General features: G+C 35.3%; 1 long non-coding RNA gene and 1 other non-coding gene across 2 annotated transcripts; one reads left to right on the top strand and one right to left on the bottom strand.

The window, feature by feature from the left end:
* Positions 1-3005: 3005 nt before the first annotated feature.
* Positions 3006-4019, bottom strand: LOC103312808 (uncharacterized). Its single transcript, XR_010335400.1, has 2 exons — positions 3925-4019; positions 3006-3880 (listed from the first exon to the last, which is right to left on the bottom strand). It is a non-coding gene; the product is annotated as an uncharacterized LOC103312808 (transcript).
* Positions 4020-4128: 109 nt separating this feature from the next.
* Positions 4129-6235, top strand: LOC107397850 (uncharacterized). Its single transcript, XR_001574877.2, has 2 exons — positions 4129-4251; positions 4308-6235. It is a non-coding gene; the product is annotated as an uncharacterized LOC107397850 (long non-coding RNA).
* Positions 6236-6612: the final 377 nt, after the last annotated feature.

Genomic DNA, 6612 nt, shown 5'->3' with positions numbered 1-6612 from the left:
TACTATTATTGAATAGAAGCATTATTCATTGTTTTACAACTGTCCAAAAATTTTTTTTTGTTTAAATTTGATTGTATCTCTTTTATTTGTTGTTATTAACACTTTTTGGTTCTGGCTTCGGAATTATAGAACTGCCAAGTGATTATTTGCCTGCTTCCACCCTCCTTGTTGGTAGTAAATTTCTAAAGTGCGTGTATATTTATGCAGCATCTAATTACTTAGCGCCTGAACGTCCATAAATATTGTGTTGTTGTGATCCCGGCTTCGGAAGCTGGCTCATGATTTGCATTGTGTAATAGCTGTCGTTATCGAGTAGTGTATTGCCGTAAGTAAGCAATAAATCGGAAGATATCGCCCGATCCTTAGCTTCATATCTTGCTTCTTAAAAATCAAACTATTCTCCACCTGCTGCACACAAAAATCTGATGCCCCTTAAATCAACATCGACAAAAAAACCTCCACCACCGGTAATTCTAATTTAAAAATTTAAATGAGCCACGTGTCCTAAGTAAGTGTAAGTATTAGAGGCACATGTTATCTAATTGTTTTTCTTTTCTTTTAACTAAACGCAACGACTCAACCCTTGATTAATTATTTACTCGAGAGAATTAGGACCACACACCGTTTTTATTTAATTAACCTTCTTGAATTTAATTAATGTGAAATTGTGTTTTTTTAGAAAAATGAGATAATTTCGAGGGGTTGTTTCAGGTAAAAATAACTCTGATTGAGATGATAGCGAAGGGGTTGATATTTCGTTATTAAAGCGACAAATTGTACAAATTTAGTCATCGGTAGAAAAAACTGAATAAAATGCGTGGGGTATAATGTCAGGGTTCTAATAAGCAGGTGATGCGTTATATACATATGCGTTCACTAAAAAAAGTTCACCTGTGCTCTGGTGCGTTACAAAGAAGAATCGTAAATGACATACTTTATTAAACCAATTATTTTATCCCAATGATCGGTTTTATGGCTTTTAACCCTGCTTAAAAATTCCAATCATAAAATGGCAAAACGTCTATATTAAACTCGGTCCGTTAATTTACATAAACGGTAGCCCCTAACACCTGACCGTATATTTTTCTTGTTAAGGGATGAAAGGGTTTGTTTTGATTCTAAATGTCGGCTTTGTTCCGGATTATCATTTAATTAAATTTCGGGGTGTCACGGCGCGATAAAACTGGCTGCAAGACAATCTATTAAACTGTTTCCTGTTGTCTTAGACCAAATTTGAATGTTTTATCTATTTTGGATCGTTGTAGCATCTGCCCGCATCATTCATATTTGGACTATATATTATCAAAAGCGTTTATCTTGATCAGAGGTGTGTAGGAAGTAGTTTTTTAAATATCTCATATTTCGAAGGTGTGTAATTTATGACTGCAGATTGCAAAAAGAAGTAAAGAGACCCGCATGGCAGTAACAATCTTGCAAATGAAAATACAGAGTTCCGCAAAGCAATTAAAATAATTTAAGGCAAGTAGCAACTGTACAAATTACACTTCTCACACAGACAAACAAATAAATTATTGAAAAATTAGATAAATGTATTTGCGTGTCATTGTGGTGTAATTATTGAAATCTCTTAACAATCATTGCGAGCCCTGCAGCAAATCGTTTGACCATTCGTTGGGAATATTTTGTATGGAATTGAAAATTATCTATATCTGTTTCGCAGGAAACGGCGGATTTATCGCTTCTGTACACCGTGTAATCTCTAGCTTTGAATTACTGTTGCAGGAGGTTTTTTAATTGATTAGCTATCCTTGACGGTCTCCATTTAAATAAGTGTAAATACACGCGATGATTTGTCAGATTGAAAGTGAAAGATGGTGGAAGATTGGAAAAAGTAAATAGCTCTTATTAATTAATTAGCCAAGAGAAATCATTTTATCTCAAAGAATCTAATACGTTTCCAGCGACTTGGGTTGCAAATTGGCAGATGTTGCAGAATTTTTTAACAACTGTTTCTGGACATTTTTTAAGTAGGAAATGTTTATGTAATGCAATTAATTTTACACAAAAGAAATAGTTTTTGAGAAAACGCCAATTTGAATATTTTTTTCGATATTTTTATCATAAGGATAGTTTAATTTAAATTTTGTTAAAAGAGTTTATGAAGCTCATAGTATTTACGTCAGCAAAATTTTCAAGTAGGTACTTTTACGTCTTCCAGAGATTCACAAATTTTGTTGTAAAATTTGATACATTTGAGACTAAATTTAATTAAATTGTAGACAAAAAAGTTAGCACATACAACAACTTTTCTATGTCACATTTTTCAAAATTGTTATTTATTGTTTTCACTGTTTTCCTCCTTGCTTTTGTGCAAGCGAGCCGGTCAATGTTTAACAAGTATAGTTTGTATCATAGCAACAATTTTTATTATCGTTTAAAATTCCTGTGTCAATCGATAATTTTTAAATTACTTGATGTTGAAGTAAGGTCTTATTTTTCTATTTTATTTTTCATTTGTGATAAATTTACAAGTCCTTAGTAAAGATTTAAAACTTGGACTGTGAGCGGCACCTAGTAGCTGGTAGTGAATCAGGTATAGCTAGGTTGAAAACCATAAGCAGTTTCTTCTTTTCAGGTTGTTTCAGACAACCCTATGTTCATGTAACCTTCTAATGTTACAGAAATTTATTAAAAACTTAATTATCATTTTTTTCAAATTATTTAATAAAGACTTTGTACAATGAATCGGTTAAAATGTTTCTGGCAAAACTGATTCTTAAAATATCTATACCAAATTTAAGTAGATTAAGTTGAAGCAGTCGCGGAATTCGCTGAGTGGAATATTAGGGATTTGCTCCCAATATGCCTCATAATCCTTTAAATTCGCCGTGCCATTGAATGAGCGAATATTTTTTTCCGTTAAGAGGGCTGATTAATTTTGTAAGCTTGAGTGGTTTTATGCGGATTTAAGACTTGCAATTTCATTTCCAAATCGCTCGATTAATTGTCGGAATTATCGAAAATTCGGAAAGTAAAATAAAATCAATGATGCAAAAATTTATTGCAGTTTACAAGCAATTCCATTTATAGTGACGTCCGCTTTGGAAACTCCTCGTGTCACTTTGATATTTCTTGCCTCGAATTCGTCGATAATGGCCTTCAATGTCTTACAGACAAAATCATTGATACTAAGTTTTATTGTTTTCAGCGACTTCAAGTTATTTATAAGATTGGCAGCATTTAAATTCGACAGATAGTTGTCTTTGAGATTAATTTCCTGGAGCTTGTTCAAACCCTTAAACGCATCGTCTTGAACGTACCGAATTTTATTACTTTCCAAACTTAAAACTTCCAAAGAATTCAACTTAGTGAAAACGTTCGACTCGACAGACTTGATTTTATTATTAGACAAATCTATTTTTTTAACTTTGACTAAAACTGCGACGCTTTCAGGAACACTTTCTAACTGATTGAACGACAGCACGATTTCTTCCAAGTTTATGAGTTCGCTAAAAGCGCTCCTTTCGATGGTTTTAATTTTATTCGCTCCTAAATCAAGCATTCGCAGATTGGTGCAGTCGCGGAACACTCCATTAACAATGATTTCTAAACTGTTGTGATTCAGGACCAGTTGACTCAGTTTTGGTAAACCGTCGAACGAGCCTGGCTCTAACTTTTTAATTGTGTTAAAACTGAGGTAAAGACTGCTGACTTCGGGTAACAACCGAAATGTCCCCGACGGAATCTCTTCAATATTACTTCCCTTGAACTGCACAAAGTTCCGATAAGAATCTAACTTCACGGGATGTCCACGGGAGAAACTTGCAGCATCGCATTCGGTTGTTGCCACTGTTGAAATGCATCTTTGATACGAGGAGCCAAACAGGCACACGAGCGGCGCAAACAGCAAGAAAATATTCTAAAACAAAATTGTTAACAAGCGAATTAGACCCGCAATATTACCATTTTAAAATACGATTCGGAATTAAATAACTATGCACAGAGAGATTATCTCATTTCTCTTGTTATCAGTGTTGACCCATGTCCGAATTACACAAATAAACATTAAATATTTATTAATGCAATTACAAAATAAATTTGAACAATACAAACGTGTTGAATTTATTTCCTTGATGTTTACCTTTCTACCAATTTCTATTTTTTTAATTATTGGGGTTTTAAGAATTTAAAATTTTTATGGCAAGGCTAGTTATATTTTATAATGGGTTTCAGGCTCAACAAAATTCTAACGTCGGATGCTTTATTCCAATGTCGCGATGCTGCAACGTTGTACGATGATAGCATCTTAATAGAGTATAATAAACTTTATCTCTTTACATTTTGAGGGTTTTATGGACCTTTCTTTGAAACAACAAAAATGCTAATGTGCATTTCTACTCTGCTGTATTACTATTGGTACAAAATAGAGGTAATTAAAAATAATAAGCTTGTATTCGAACATAAAGCCACACCAAACAATTCTTCTTTGAAAAGATGAGCTCTCGGTTGATGCGTCTCCCCTTAGATAAGACCTGACATGGGACAAATTTCGTGATTTTTAGTTTAGTGCATCTTTTGTCAAAAGCGTTTCAGGGTTTACTCTGAAAGGTTTGGTTTATAAATTGTTCCAGGTGGGGTGGCGATAAAGAACATTGATTTTTATTGCAAAAAGTTGAAAATATTGTGACAGGTGAAATGGATTGATAAACTGGAGCAACACTAAATATCCATTTCTATTCCGTCCAAAAGTAAAGTAAAAAGCGTTGAACGTTTCAACTGTTGTGCGATATGAACTAAATACGAGTAGAAGTTTAAATTGGAATAAATAAATGAGGAGAGCTGGAAACCGGTAAACAATATTCCCACATAACTGATTAAAATGAATTAGATTTTAATAACTTTCCTCGAAACAAGATGGAAAATTAGTTGAGCGTAATCCTGGATAAGATTTCACGGAAACGCTCAAATTTGCATATTTCCCTCTTCAAGTTTGTCAACAACACTTGTCTTTCCGTGATTAACTCGTATTCTAGTCGCTTCATTTTTTGCTAATTGTAGGGCCTGATTACTGCAGGATTAGATAAGTGGCGGCGATTTGTCGTAGGTAAAGCTGGAAATCCCCGATTCCAACCCTATCTCTTTACGTCTTTAATGGAATACGTAAGGACAAATTAAAATGTAGGAAGGTGAAGATACCGTCTAGATGTCTCCAGTATTTGCAGTCGGGCATTCTGCATCCTATTATCTATGCAATGCTGAATAAAACATCTACCGAGAGGACGGTTTTCTGTTTTTATTTCAATAAATTGTGTGGTCTGGAATATAAACTATCCTTCTCCAATTATGAGCCGGTATCGGGTCTCCTAGGTCAGGCTTTGTGCCCCGGCTTAATATTTTTTCCGCCAATATGTTCTTTGTCTTTGCGTCTCGTAAATTTTCGCTTCGGTTTATTCGGTACGAGGGCCGCAAAAAGTTCTTATTAATATTTCACGTTCGAAAAGAAGTTTGAAAAATTGGCGAAATGTTGGTATATAGCGGATCGAGCCGATCGTAACAAATATTCTTGCAGACATGATGGACTGTGGGAGAAGCGATAGCGAGGCCACCTGACGCTCAACGTGGAGGAAGCCTTTACAAGAAAACTTACGCTCCGATTCGTCTCTCCAATCCGATTGCCAACTAACGATCTCGATAGCTGCCTGATTCCAAACCCGCTAAACTAGCTACCTACATCTTCCTCGAAAATCTAATGGTATCGAGCCAGTTTAGAAATAAACCAAACGCAGTGGGTTTGTTCAAAAAGGCGAATTTTTATGGCGTATGGATATTGCGGTTGGATTGGGATAAAGTGGCGGTATCGCTTAAGTGTCGTGGGTGTTACGGAGCGTCAATAAGTGCGTTAAAGAAAGAAACGTAAACGGCAAAGAAGATGAGGAACAGATTAAACGATTCTACGTGAGAATTTTGGAGATCGCTGAATATTGAGAAGGTATATGAGCGGAATCCAAGATTAGGTTAAAAAAGAAGTGATCTTATTTTGGAAACAGATTATTATAATATGTAAAGAAGGTGGATGAATGCCGCGCACGAACTGTCTCTGTATATGTACTCGTCGTTTTTTATCGTCTCTTCTTTATCCCATTATTTGGTGGAACGGCAACATGTCCATTCGCATGTAAAATCCTTGTATTAAATCCAACAAGATCGTCATGTAAATTTTAATTTCGCCGCTGTGTAAAATCCTGAAAATAAATTAACGCAGTAATTAAAGCAGGATGTTGCCGGATTCGTTTTCCCTAAACAGATTCCTTGCAGTCTGTGGAATTATAGGGGGCAGAAGTCGGGCGATAAGCCCTCAAGTTTTAACGGCCGTGATATCCGCTGGCCAACCATTCAAGTAGCTGAGCGCAATATTAGCTGCTGATGGAGCAATACCCTACGTGTTATTGCAAGCGCCAGCTTGCGAGCTTTTAACAACGGCTTCATTATAAACAAACCCATTATTTTCGGACACATTCCTAACACACAAACGAAATCAAGCCCAACTACAGATCTCTAAAGGATTTATCGCCTTTTTCATTGGCTGGTAGAAAAAATAATAATGTTTAGTGTGTAGTTTGAAACGAAAACACAGCGAAGATTTTATTTTAC

The sequence above is a fragment of the Tribolium castaneum genome, chromosome 9 (genome assembly GCF_031307605.1).
Source record: "Tribolium castaneum strain GA2 chromosome 9, icTriCast1.1, whole genome shotgun sequence".
Taxonomy (NCBI): domain Eukaryota; kingdom Metazoa; phylum Arthropoda; class Insecta; order Coleoptera; family Tenebrionidae; genus Tribolium; species Tribolium castaneum.
Note: the sequence above shows the minus strand (reverse complement) of the source record. Positions and strands in the feature narration are given on the sequence as shown.